The sequence below is a fragment of the Dermacentor silvarum genome, chromosome 8 (genome assembly GCF_013339745.2).
Source record: "Dermacentor silvarum isolate Dsil-2018 chromosome 8, BIME_Dsil_1.4, whole genome shotgun sequence".
In the NCBI taxonomy this organism is placed as follows: domain Eukaryota; kingdom Metazoa; phylum Arthropoda; class Arachnida; order Ixodida; family Ixodidae; genus Dermacentor; species Dermacentor silvarum.
The window spans coordinates 93,003,878-93,016,816 of NC_051161.1; the positions used below are offsets into that span (position 1 = coordinate 93,003,878).

At 49.2% G+C, this 12,939-nt stretch overlaps 1 protein-coding gene and 1 non-coding gene across 2 annotated transcripts in view; both read right to left on the bottom strand.

Moving 5' to 3' along the window:
• LOC119462752 (uncharacterized) overlaps positions 1 to 12,939 on the bottom strand; it is a 351,136-nt gene that overhangs the window by 243,679 nt on the left and 94,518 nt on the right. The gene's annotated exons all lie outside the window — the stretch shown is intronic.
• Trnas-aga (transfer RNA serine (anticodon AGA)) lies at positions 5,757 to 5,838 on the bottom strand. Its single transcript has one exon. It is a non-coding gene; the product is annotated as a tRNA-Ser (tRNA).

Consider the following 12,939-nt stretch of genomic DNA (forward strand, 5'->3'; position numbering starts at 1 on the left):
AAACCGTCACACGATTCCTACGGTGTGTGAACTGTTATTCCAGTTGGCCATTGAAGGCAAGCACAAAGTGCTTTGTTTTTCAATAGATGTGGGCAGTGAAATGTTTCATATATAAGCAAGAGAATTCTCTAACAGCATAACACACATCCCTTGCACACAAAGCCCCTTTTTATACCAGTCGAATTTGTAGGTTATCTGACATACGCAAACATGCCATAATAGTAATTCTGAACAGGAGAAAAAAAGGTAGTGCAGGAGAAGAAAGACTTCATTTCGTCTATTAGCACAGAGAAGCTTGAGTGGCGCCCTCTCACGTGTGACATCAACTGGAGGACTCCGCTGCCACGCCGTACGCGTTCTCGCTACGTTAAAGTTGCGTGATGCAGTCGGTCAATCTGCCTTGCTCAACTATATAAGTGTGAGTCTGCAAGTTTATACGACAGTGTTCGTAATATTTTAGAACACTTATTCCCGTAAAATCCAGTGGTGTTACCAGTCGAAGCTACGCTTAGTGTGGCATGCTCTTGGGGTTGGCTATTTGTGCTCGGAGAAGAATATAGCATAGCAGGAAAGGGAGACAGGAGAAAGGTGTGCCAGGCTGGCGATGCGGCGAAGTCCTGCTGCAGCTGGTCCATGGCACGAAAACGGATGCAGCAGTTTGCTTTTCTTTTTCTTTTTTTCAAAGCAGCTCTCATGCCTTAGGTAATCTGCTGTGGGGGCAAACCAAGATGGCTGATAGCATCACCCCACTGTGGGAGACACTATCTGCCACGGCAGTGGAGTGGACGTGTAAGCTTCACAGGCTTTTTTTCATACCGTCGATGTAAAGATGTTATGTGTGGAAAGACACAGACAAAAGAGGCTATTTACACGCTATTTACACTATAGTCGGACCACCACGCAGACACTCGCTCGTACCAAGAACCCAGACACTTCGTCTTTCTTGCGGCAGCTCGTCTCTTGCGCATCTGTCAATGGTATCGGGATACTACCTCCCCCCCTCCGGTGGCAAAAGTGCCGTCAGGGTGCTGTTAAATATCTAAGGTATGTGGAGACTTGTAGGGCTTGAGTCAGGTGACGTGGGCAACTGTCACCTGTTGTCACAGCGGAGGACGTAGTGGCCGTGGCTAGAACAATTTCATAGGTGACATCGGTCACTTAGTGGAGCACGCGATATGGGCCTGTGTTACAGGAGAGCAGTTTTTCGCAAAGGCCAACTTTACGAGATGGTGTCCAAAGCAACACGAGGGTGCCAGGTACGAAATGGACATCACGGTGACGGAGGTCATAGCGGAGTTTCTGTTTGTCTTGAGACACTTGCAAAAGAGCACGCGCAAATTGGCGAGCATGGTCAGCACGGACGATTGCATCCCGAGCATAATCGCTAGTTGAAGCTGTGGCAGATGGATTTTTTTCGTCAGTGAAATTTTTTGTTTTTTTTTCCGAGCTGCGCGATAATGCTAAAGTTTTACAGGCCCTTCTGTGCCAGAAAGATACGTCAGCGAATGTACTTATTTGTGTAAAAGGTTCAATTTCAACATGACGAAGTAAAGAGCCGATTTTACCAACTACATTAGGTATGTCTAAGATTTGATTATAGTGTTTTAGAAACATTGTTATAGTAAGAAATTGCTACATGATATGCCGCTCTGCACTATTGAAAGAGCTTTGAGAAGGCCTTGAATGTCATTGAATATCCTTGCATTTTAAATGCGAAGCATTTCTTGGCGAACTTTTGCCACTTTGACAGTATCTATCTATCTATCTAGTCGCCTACGTCTTGGTGCTCTCATGGTCTTATCATTAACTTGGTATTTACCAAAATTGGTGTACGAGGACAACAGTGTATGACGAATATAAATGATAGGTCATGACATGAATATCATGACGTGTGTCGTGTAGGTCATGAAACAGCTGCCTACGTCTTGGTGCTCTCATGGTCATTTCTTTAACTTGGCAGATATCAAAATTGGCATAGTATGACAGCAGTGTATGACGAACATAAATGATAGGTCATGACATGCCTGTCATGTAGGTCATAAAACAGCCGCCTAAAATGAAAATGATGCAGCAAAAAAACTAACGTTCAAGAACCACTGAAATGGGTTCTAATGTGGGTACAAAGTGAAGGAAACACTAAAGATAATAGTAGAAGTCAGTCATGAGCATGACTAAGCAAAAATGACGAACTCAGCGAAAAAATATTACCACTCAGAAACCACTGAAATGAGTTCTGACATGGGTACTAAGTGAAGGAAACACTAAAGGATGGTGGTAGAAGCCATAGTCATTACCATGACTCAGCAAAAATGACGACTCAGCGAAAAAAGATGAACACTCAAAAACCAATGGAATGGGTTCGGATGCGGTACTAAGTGAAGAAAAACGCTAAAGGTCGATGGTTGAAGTCATAGTCATGAGCATGGCTGGGGCTTTCTCCTTAAGGGCTCCTAGGCGTTACTAAAGGGACTCCTGAAGATTCATGACGTGAATGTCATGACATGCGTGTCATGTAGGTCATGGAAAAACCGCCTACGTCTTGGTGCTCTCATGGTTGTTTCGTTAACTTGGTAGGCTCCCCGCACACTGCTTCGCATGACATCGATTCCCACAGGGCATGGGATCTGCCAGCTTTATTGGCCTCGGGACCTGTACGAACTTTGAGGTGGCCGACCAATGCTATTGGCTAATTTCGTGTTCACGGGAACATTCATGGTAATACATAATTGCTAATTCCGAGTTAAATAAATGAAAAATATATATGTCTGCAATCTCAAAAAGACAGAAAAACCATTTCAACCTTCCTTTACACGTAGTTGCATGTCTGCTGTGCGTGGCTTCCGAGATGGCAGCAGCGTGCTGTGTAGCGTAGTCTACTGCGGCCGTCAAGGGTGCTCTAACGAGTCCCTTTGCCACTGCGAGACTCAACTTTTGACCAGGACTTTACCCTCTTGGCTTCTCCACTGTGTACAGTATAACCTCATTAATACGTGTCCGCTTAATAAGTAATTCCGGTTTTAATATATTCGTGATGAATCCCCCACTCTGTCGCCATTGAACTATAATGTATTGGCTTAGGCCGTAGTCGCTTACCGCATGCCAAACGATTAGTGCATTGTAATTACATCATTTTTCGGCGCATATAAGCGTGGAATCAGTGAAACGTGCGCACAGACCATAGATAGTGAAATTGCAGCACACGGACCTTTCACAGACCGCAGTCGCCACCGATGATGAGGTCAAAACATGGTGGCCATGACGTGTTTCCTGCTTCATAGCTTCTGGCACTTCCGCGTCATCCACAAAGTGGAAATGGATGATGGCCCTTCCGTATCCGACACTGTGTGTGTGTTGACCCTCATGAGGGCATTTGGGGAGAAGTGGGATGTGAAGGAGAAACTGGCTCATGGCCTTGCTGAGTTTGAGGATGCCGTTGACGCTGCAAGGCCGCCACAGCGGCAAGTGAAAATCAGATTTTTTGCTGCCTGGTCGCAAATAAAACTTGTCTTTGTGCGTGTGTGAGTGAATTAAGACTTAGTTCCTTTCTGGCCGATAATTCTGTAGCCACTCATCTGCTATTGTTGGTTAATTAGTACATGACTTAGTACCTGATCCACGTTCCCTGCCAACCATGTATTAACTAGATTTTACTGTAACTTCCAGCTTGCCAGTGAAGAAGAAAAGTGAGAGGAAACCAGGTATCGGCGCGGTAACTCCAATTATAGTTGGGAGGATTTGAAAACTTTTTTTGCCTTGAGATTCATGGGGCAACATACTCTAATAGTGAGGCCAGTCTATGATTAGATGGAAAAGTGTTTCAGGGCCCCTTTAAGCCAGAGGGTCCGGAGTGCATCAGAAAATCTGTTGGGGCCAGACTCCAGGCCAGACATCGGAAACTAAATATTCACATCCTCCTCTAAGTAGCTGTGAATGATTGGATCCTAGTTTTCAAATAAAGACTGCTGGTATCACTGATCGAACATGTCTACGCAATAAATCAGCAGCATTCACACACATGGCGCTCAGCCATAGCGACCACTCGATAGCGCTCACACTTTGTTCATCAGAAGCTCTTAATTCTTCTATCAAAATGGTTGGTCACGCTGACAGTGCTTCGCTCTTTGCCAAGGAACCTTGAAAAACAATTTGAGGAAAATGTACACTGCATTTGTCACCACCACTCCCTGTGCACCGCATTCTATGCAAACGTCCTTGCCAGCCCGGGTGAGCTCGAGTCCGAGAGAGTCTGATTCCATAAGTCAAGGTGTGTCCTACTAAGTCTTATTTCATGAAGACGTGAGCTCGAGCGAGCCCGGTTGAGTGTGATGTCTTTTATTTATTTTTTAATTCTGCAGCCCTATTCAGGACTATGCAGGAGTTGATACAAATACAACAAAAGAAGCAGTGCAATAAACATGGGTGGTTACAACTGTAGTGTTGTATTCAATATCACTGAATTTCCTCTAATATCCCACAGCATCTGGCAGCAGCAGTTGGCAAACAGTACCAGGCGTCTCGTCCCAAAATTCAAGAACTCGGAGGGGAAAAAACTGCGTTTGAAGTTAGTGCACTCACCGAAAAGCTTGTGGTTGAAGCCGTGGCGTATTCTGGTATAAAAGGCACCATCAGACGTGAGGTAAGCGTCAGCTTGTAGACGACAAAACAAAATAATTCGCAAATGATGCTATACGACAGCTTTTTGTAAATAAATATGCATAGGCTAATCGTTAAACCAGGGGCAGAACCTGGCCAAGGGCTCTTGAAGTACCGTGCGATTACTAAGAGAAGAAATCACCTGCTATAAGATGCAGTCGTCTGTGTAAAGTCGACTCATGACTCGATATTGCTGTGTAGGTGATTTACGAAAATCAAAAACAAAGAGTGCCAGAATAGAGCCATGCACAATACCCGAAGTTACTTGTGCAGTATAGAACATTTGGCAGACAGAAATTAAAGGAACTGATTTAGAAGGGAAGCGAACAGCTCTGCAGACAGGATGAAGTGAAGCCGACAGACACAGTGCTGCCCAACAACTTGTGTTTATTGCATATCAACTGCAATAGCATATAGGAAGGAGGATCTGTGCAGAGAACATAAAAATACCAAATTATTGTAAGCCAATGTTGTCGACAGGCTATCACACATTCGATAATGGCATACTGTATTTCACTACCGTGCAGAGATACTGAAGGCACACTGACACAAGAAGCCCCCCTCCCCACCCCCACCACCTATTTTGTCTGTGTAGAGCAGGTGCCCTGCCAAGTGTCTCCGCACCTTACGCTCTCTCCCCCTTCCTCTCCTTTGTTACGACGGACCTTTTAAAAGCGGCACACCGCCACCTCCGAAGAATACCCCCTGAAGAAGGAGCCGAATTGGTTCCGAAACGTCGGGCTAGTAAATTTCCTTATTTGATTGGAGTCAATCTCTAAAAGTCTTAATCAATTTTCCCAACCAGACAGGTAATTCTGTCGAAATGTTTAGCTTCAAAGCACGGCACGCAAGCGTTTTTTTGCATCCCCCACCATCGGAATGCGGCCGTGAAGGCTAAAGCCTTCATGGCTAACCGGCCTGGGTTTTAGGGTAGGCCCGAGCCCGTGCATGCAGTGCTCTAGCAATATTGTGTCACGCTACCACAATGGCGTCCGGGGACAACACGGGTTTCTGGTGACTCCATTCGGGCAATATGAGCATGAACATGACAATATGAGCATGACACTTGGTACCGTCCCTAAAAAAAGAAAAAAAAAATTATGCGCAGTCGACAGGATTCGAACCTGTGCGGGGAGACCCCAATGGATTTCTAGTCCATCGCCTTAACCACTCGGCCACGACTGCTGCGCGGAGAAGTGGCGAGGCGGCACGGTTCTCAACAGGTGTGGCTATTTTTAAATGTTCGCAATTGTTTAGCCATAGCCTCCTCTATACTTTTCTAGAGGAGGCTATGGTTTAGCCCATACAGAGAAATGCCGCAGCCCGGGTACAGTGTACTGTACACTGTAGCTCCGGTGCAAACGCATGATCGCTTCGCGTTCGCACTTGCTTTGTTGTGGCTGTTATTTGTTAGCCCTCGCTTACAAACGCGCATTTTGTTAAGCCGACGCGCGCACGCAGCGCCTTGCGGTGTGGGTTTCAATTTCCGTGTGCCGCCGACAAAGTAAGTTTTCGCTTTTCAAAGCCACGACCTGTTCAAAGCGAAGCCACGGCCGCTCGATGAAACGCACGAGTAGAAGTTCTTTTAATAACCTCCTTGGTGCAGCCTGCCACGTCGCCCGAAATCGTTGTGAGGCGCCTAGTTCTCCGCGCCACCGAAGCGGCGCCACTGCTCCTGGACAGGCGGTTAAGAAAAAGGTTAAGGAAACAGAGAGGGGTCTGTGGAAAACAGGGATGCAGACGAAATCAGCACTGGGCACATACCGAACTTTCAAGCAAGAAATTGTCAAAGAAAATATCTACGATAATTCTAGGGGAAGCTCTTTGTTGTTTGAAGCCAGGACGGGAGTATTGCGGACTAAGATGTACCGAGTCAAGTACCAAGGTATAGACACGTTGTGCTGTGCGTGTGGAGAAGAAGAGGAAACGGCTGAACACCTCATACTTTTCTGTAAGGGGCTTAACCCTACAGTGCAAGGAAACGGGGCTGATTTTTTCAAAGCATTGGGGTTTAGGGACAGTGAAGGCAAAATAGACTTTAAGCGGGTAGAAATAACAGAGGTTGTCTGATTGGTGGATAAAATCAAGGCAGGGGTGAAATTTCACCCACCACAAAGTACAAATCATGTACAAATTATGTTAATAGTCATGGCTAGGTGGCGTATGCCACCGCCCGATTTAAAGGGTTCAGCCTCATCCATCCATCCATCCATCCAGGCGCGCGGGTGGGAGCGCTCCTTTGGCGGCGTTCGCGTTTACGTTTTATTGACGCCAGAGTTGTGCTTTCTGCTTTCAAAATATAAAATAAAATTTCAACGCTGCCCGCAAGAATATCAATATACCCAGGAGTCGGTATTGGGCCGCTAATAGGCTCACATAGGCCCAGACGGCGCACCTTTGCCGTTGGTTTCGAGGCTTATGACCATCGTTCAAGAGAACTGGCGAGTTCTTTATCGAGAGGCAGTACTGCTGATACAGTGGGCACTTTTTTTGAGTGTGCTTATTTACTTGCCTCGCGTGACGAGCTCGTTTGCTGGTGAAAAAAACAACAGAAAACGTTAAATGAAACTTACAAATGCGTGCATAATGACATGTAAGTTTGTATAACTATTTTGTGCTAGATTACTTTAGTTTCACCTTAATTTCTAGAAAAATAGAGTAGACAGCAATTTATAACGGATCGTACATTCAGTCACATCGCCGGCGTGTGGCATATTTATGTAAAGACGATGCAGTAAAAAAAAAAAAAAAAAAGTTGTTCATCATGAATAAAGCACATTTTGGTAAGAAAGAAAGATCGAGGGAGGCTGTGCATTTATTATCTTCTTTATTTACATTATGTGAAGCCATGGAAAAGCGCCTCGTTCAACAGCTTTAAAATCGTACTACCTTCCGTGACGGAGGCTTGCAGGCGAGTTTTAACCGCTCCACAGTTGCATTCAGGTCCCCGGTCCAGTTCGTCAGTAGCGGCCGTAACAATTTGCTTAGAATCTACTTACACAGTTCCTCGGTGTGACCGTCGGTGAAGTGAAACGAACACACTAGTTAAAAAAATTGCCCCCACCTCCCCGAAGGGAATCGTGAGGAAATGCGAATGCATTTCTTGCGCCGAGAGTACACGGCGTAGTAATTTTAATGGCGTAAATTAATGACGAGACGAGGATTTGTACACACACCAGCCAGCGAACGGTCGAGAGTGATGGTTGGTGGTGGTTAAAACTTATTTATTGTCCTTAAAATTGCTGCGAAGAGACTCCGGCTGGTCGGAGGTTCTTGGCTTGCGGTGGGGGGCCCTCAGTCCAGGGCTCCGCTTGCGGCTGCCGTTCTGCGGGCCCGGTCAATCAGACTTAGCTGATCGTCCAGGCTCTCGCTGGCCAGCAGCTCTTCCCATCGCTCCGCTGTGGGGTGTTGTATTGGGGGGTACGGCAGTGATAGCCTGACATGCCCAGGTGACATGATATAAGGTTGCTTTATCTGAGCACCATGGGCAGCGAGGGGTATGCCGTAGGATGTATTTTACTGAGGATATGCAAATTGGGATACATGCCAGTTTGAATTTGTCTCCAACTGACCGATTCCTCTTTATTTAGTCTTCGGTTAGGTCGAGAGTGAGGCGCGCGCTTCACTCCATTTATATATACGTGCGAGCGAGCGAACGGGAGAGTGGGGCGCAGGGAGGAGAGAGAGCGAACGGCGAGACTGTCTGAAAAACTGCTGTCTCGCTACACTGGCCAATACCGAGTGCTTCGTGCCGTGACTCCCGTCACCTACGAGATCGCCCCCGACGCCCCATCTGCTTCCCAGTTCAGTGATATCGTGCACGTTACACGACTTAAGCAGTATCACTTAAGCAGAACGGGATCGCGCCGCTTGCGTGGCGCGATCGAGAGCGCGGGCGGCAGCGGGATCAGCCTGTCGTCGTTGCCGCTTGGACTCGGCCTCGCGCTGCTTCACTCGAGGATCGGCGGCTCGCCGTTGACGTTTCTCCGCCGCGTCTCGAACACGAACTTCAGCGTTCTCGGCTCGCCGTTGACGTCTCACAGCGGCGTATCGAGCACACATTTCCGGATCTTCGGCTCGGGGTTGGCGTTTCGCAGCGGCTTCCCGAGCACGGAGTTCGGTATCGGCAGCTCGCTTCGCTCGCTTGCGTTCGGCATCACGCGCTCTTCGCTTCGCAGCCTTGTCTTCCGCTTCTTGTCTTCAGGTTGATGATGACGTTGAAGCTACTGCAGTGACGTCACCTCCAGCGAGAGGCGTAATGCTCGGGTTGGATTGTATTACACTTCTTGCTAGGGGTACCGTTGCCGTCAGACATTCGCCTTCACCGACTTCTGCCATCGCCTTGAGAGGCGCCCAGCCAGCGAACGGTCGAGAGTGAGGCGCGCCCTTCGCTCCATTTATATTGTCACGAGCCTCTAGAAGTAGACTTGAAGGTTTAATAACCCGTAGAGCAGCTGGCTCTCGGAAGACGCGACCGTCGGGGCCGGCTCGAGCAGAGAAGGGGGCGCGCGGTCTTCTATCTTCTCTTGGGCTCGACCCACTCTTGCCCTCGACCCACTACCTACAGGTGGCAATATCCCCCCTTCCGAACAAAAGCATCGCCTCGATGCTAAAAAAAATAGGCGTAGAAGACAACGACGAAGAAGGCAGGCAAAGCGAAAGTACACAAAAAAAAGTAGCCGTCACGCCGGCACAGTCAATGAACGAAGAAGCAATCTCCCAAAGATAAATGAAAAGTAGAAACAAAGAAGGGAATGAGAGAACAAAAAAAAAACGAAAACAAAAAAGTTACGGACGCGCAATGTACGGCTTCATGCGCACAACATGAACTATGTCTGAGCTCGGTTGTCTTTGTGTCCTACTCCGTGTCTGCGATGATGTGTCCGGAACAACTTCGTAGTTTACGTCACTGACGCGGCGGAGCACTTTATACGGACCGAAATACCGGCTCAGCAGTTTTTCACAGAGACCACGACGGCGAACGGGGGTCCACACCCAAACTTGGTCCCCGGGGTTGTAGGACACGTCCCTGTGGCGGATGTTGTAGCGTCGTGCGTCTGCCTGCTGCTGCTGGCCGATATGCAGCCGCGCGAGCTGCCGGGCTTCCTCAGCACGCTCTGCAAATTCCTCGGCGTCAGTTGTCAATAGGTCAGCGTCTTGACACGGCAGCATAGCGTCCAGCATCGTCTGGACTTCGCGACCGTAGAGAAGGCGAAAGGGCGTGAAGCGCGTCGTCTCTTGCACGGCGGTGTTATACGCGAAGGTCACGTAAGGCAAGATCCGATCCCATGTTTTGTGTTGAACGTCTATGTACATTGCGAGCATATCTGTGACCGTCTTATTCAGTCGCTCGGTAAGTCCGTTGGTCTGCGGATGGTACGCGGTCGTCTTGCGATGCCTGGTGTTGCTCAATTCAAAAACCTCGTCCATAAGCTGCGCTGTGAATGCTGTCCCTCTGTCAGTTATTACAGTGGAGGGAGCACCGTGACGCAAGACGATGTGGCGCATGAAGAAGTGCGCTACCTCTGAGGCCGTGGCTCGTGGGATCGCCTGCGTCTCAGCATAGCGTGTTAAATAATCAGTCGCGACGATCACCCATTTGTTGCCGTCGGCAGAAAGGGGAAACGGTCCGAGAATGTCCATGCCGACTTGGTCGAAAGGCGTGTGAGGTGCTTCAATTGGCTGAAGTAAGCCAGCCGGTTTAACGGATGGTGTCTTGCGGCGCTGGCATTCACGACAGCCTTTAACGTACTGTTTGACGCTTGCCGAAAGCCCGGGCCAATAGTACATTTCGCTTACTCTAGCGAGTGTTCGTGAAAAGCCTAAATGACCAGATGTCGGTTCGTCATGGCAAGCGAAGAGGACGTCGTCGCGCATGTCCCTTGGAACCACCAGGAGGTAAGCACGGCTGGTCGAACGAGCATTCTTCTTATACAGCACGTTATCTCGCAGACAGAAGGACGTCAGCGAGCGGGACAGATGGCGTGGTATGGTTGTGTCGCGACCCTCTAAATGATCGATGATCGGTCGAATCTCACCGTCGTCACGCTGCCGTCTGCTCAAGTCCGACGAACTAATGGCGCCCAGGAAGCCGTCATCATCCTCTGTTTCCTGACTGGCAGGATCAATGGGTGCGCGGGACAGCGTGTCAGCGTCTTCATGCTTACGGCCAGACTTATAAACGATGGTGATGTCAAATTCCTGTAGCCGCAAGCTCCACCGTGCCAGTCGTCCTGAAGGGTCGCGCATGCTTGCCAACCAACAGAGGGCATGGTGGTCCGTCACTACTTTGAAGGGACGACCATAGAGATAGGGGCGAAACTTGATGATCGCCCACACGACCGCGAGGCACTCCTTCTCCGTAGTCGAATAATTCGCCTCGGCACGGGACAGGGAGCGGCTGGCATACGCTATAACTCTTTCCACTCCATCTTGAAGCTGGACGAGCACTGCGCCAAGGCCAATGCTACTGGCGTCGGTATGCACCTCAGTATCAGCATCATCGTCAAAATGTGCAAGAACGGGTGCTGACTGAAGGCGCTGTCGTAATTCAGCAAAAGCCGCCTGTTGCTCATTATGCCACACAAATGGCGTATCGTCTCTTGTAAGGCGTGTCAGGGGTTCCGCTATCTTCGAAAAGCCTTTAATAAACCGGCGATAGTAGGCGCACAAACCCAGGAAGCGCCGGATGGCCTTCTTATCGGCAGGAGCTGGAAACGCGGCCACAGCGGCAAGCTTGTCTGGATCGGGTCGGACCCCTTTGGCGCTTACTACATGACCGAGGAACTTGAGCTCTTCGTAACCAAAGTGGCACTTTTCGGGCTTAAGTGTGAGGTCTGCCGATCGGATGGCTTCTAGCACACTCCGTAGGCGGTGAAGATGCTGCTCGAACGTTTCAGAGAAGATGACCACATCATCCAGGTACACAAGACAGGCCTGCCACTTCAGTCCAGTAAGGACAGTGTCCATCATTCGCTGGAAAGTAGCCGGGGCTGAACACAAGCCAAAAGGAAGCACTCGAAATTCATAGAGCCCATCTGGAGTCACAAAGGCTGTTTTCTCGCGGTCGCGTTCGTCTACCTCGATTTGCCAGTACCCGCTTTTTAAATCGAGAGAAGAAAAGTACTGGGCGCGCCGTAGTCGATCTAACGAGTCGTCGATACGCGGCAGCGGGTACACGTCCTTTTTAGTCACGTTGTTGAGCTTGCGGTAGTCGACACAGAAGCGTAGCGTTCCGTCTTTCTTTTTGACAAGAACGACCGGAGATGACCACGGGCTGTTGGAAGGTTCGATGACGCCATCGTCAAGCATCTCTTGGACTTGCGTACGTATGGCTTGGCGTTCTCTTGCCGACACGCGGTAAGGCTGCTGGTGTATCGGGCGTGCGTCGTCGTACGTGATGATCCTGTGTTTAGTGATGGAAGTCTGGCGTACCTTGGAAGAATGTGCGAAGCAGGTCCTGAATTCAAGCAAGAGCTTGCGCAGTGCTGTCTGGCTATCGGTGGACAGTTCAGAATTGATGTCAAGATGGCCCAGAGACGTGTCTGCTGTCTCCACTACTTCTGACGTGAAACAGTTGTTAACGTCTGCTATTGCGTCTGCAAACGCTAACGAAGTGCCGCGGAACAGGTGTCGGTGCTCGTAGCTAAAGTTGGTAACAAGCAATTGCGAATGACCAGCACGAATCTGTATAACACTGCGAGCCACACAAACACCTTGTTTCAGTAGGTGTTCCAAGTTACTTTCGGCCACCGCTTCGCCATCGCGTAAGCCACAGCATGTGACGTCGACGAGGACACTGGCACGTGGAGGAAGCGTTACACTGTCAGCAGACACACGAAGTACGTCGTCGCGCCGTCGGCCGTCTTGCACGTCGATTGCTCGTTCGGCAGAGAAAGTGATACGACGCTCTTGCAGATTGATAATCGCGCCGTACTCCTGCAGGAAGTCAACCCCAAGGATAACGTCGCGGGAGCATTCGCGTAAGACAAGGCAGCTCGCTACGAATGTAGATCCTTGAATCTCAACTCTAGTCGTGCAGGCGCCCAGCGGAGTAACGATGTGGCCGCCAGCCGTCCGAATCTGCGAGTTATGCCAGGGCGTGATCACTTTCTTCAGCTGCGTTGCTATTTTGCCGCTTAGTATCGTGTAGTCTGCGCCGGTGTCCACTAAAGCACTAACGGCATAACCGTCAACAGTAACTGGTATATCGAGCGAAAGCCGGTCGTCTCGTTCAGTTGCAGGTGGTGTCGGGTCGGTATCTTTCCGTAACTGCGTCCGTCGGAG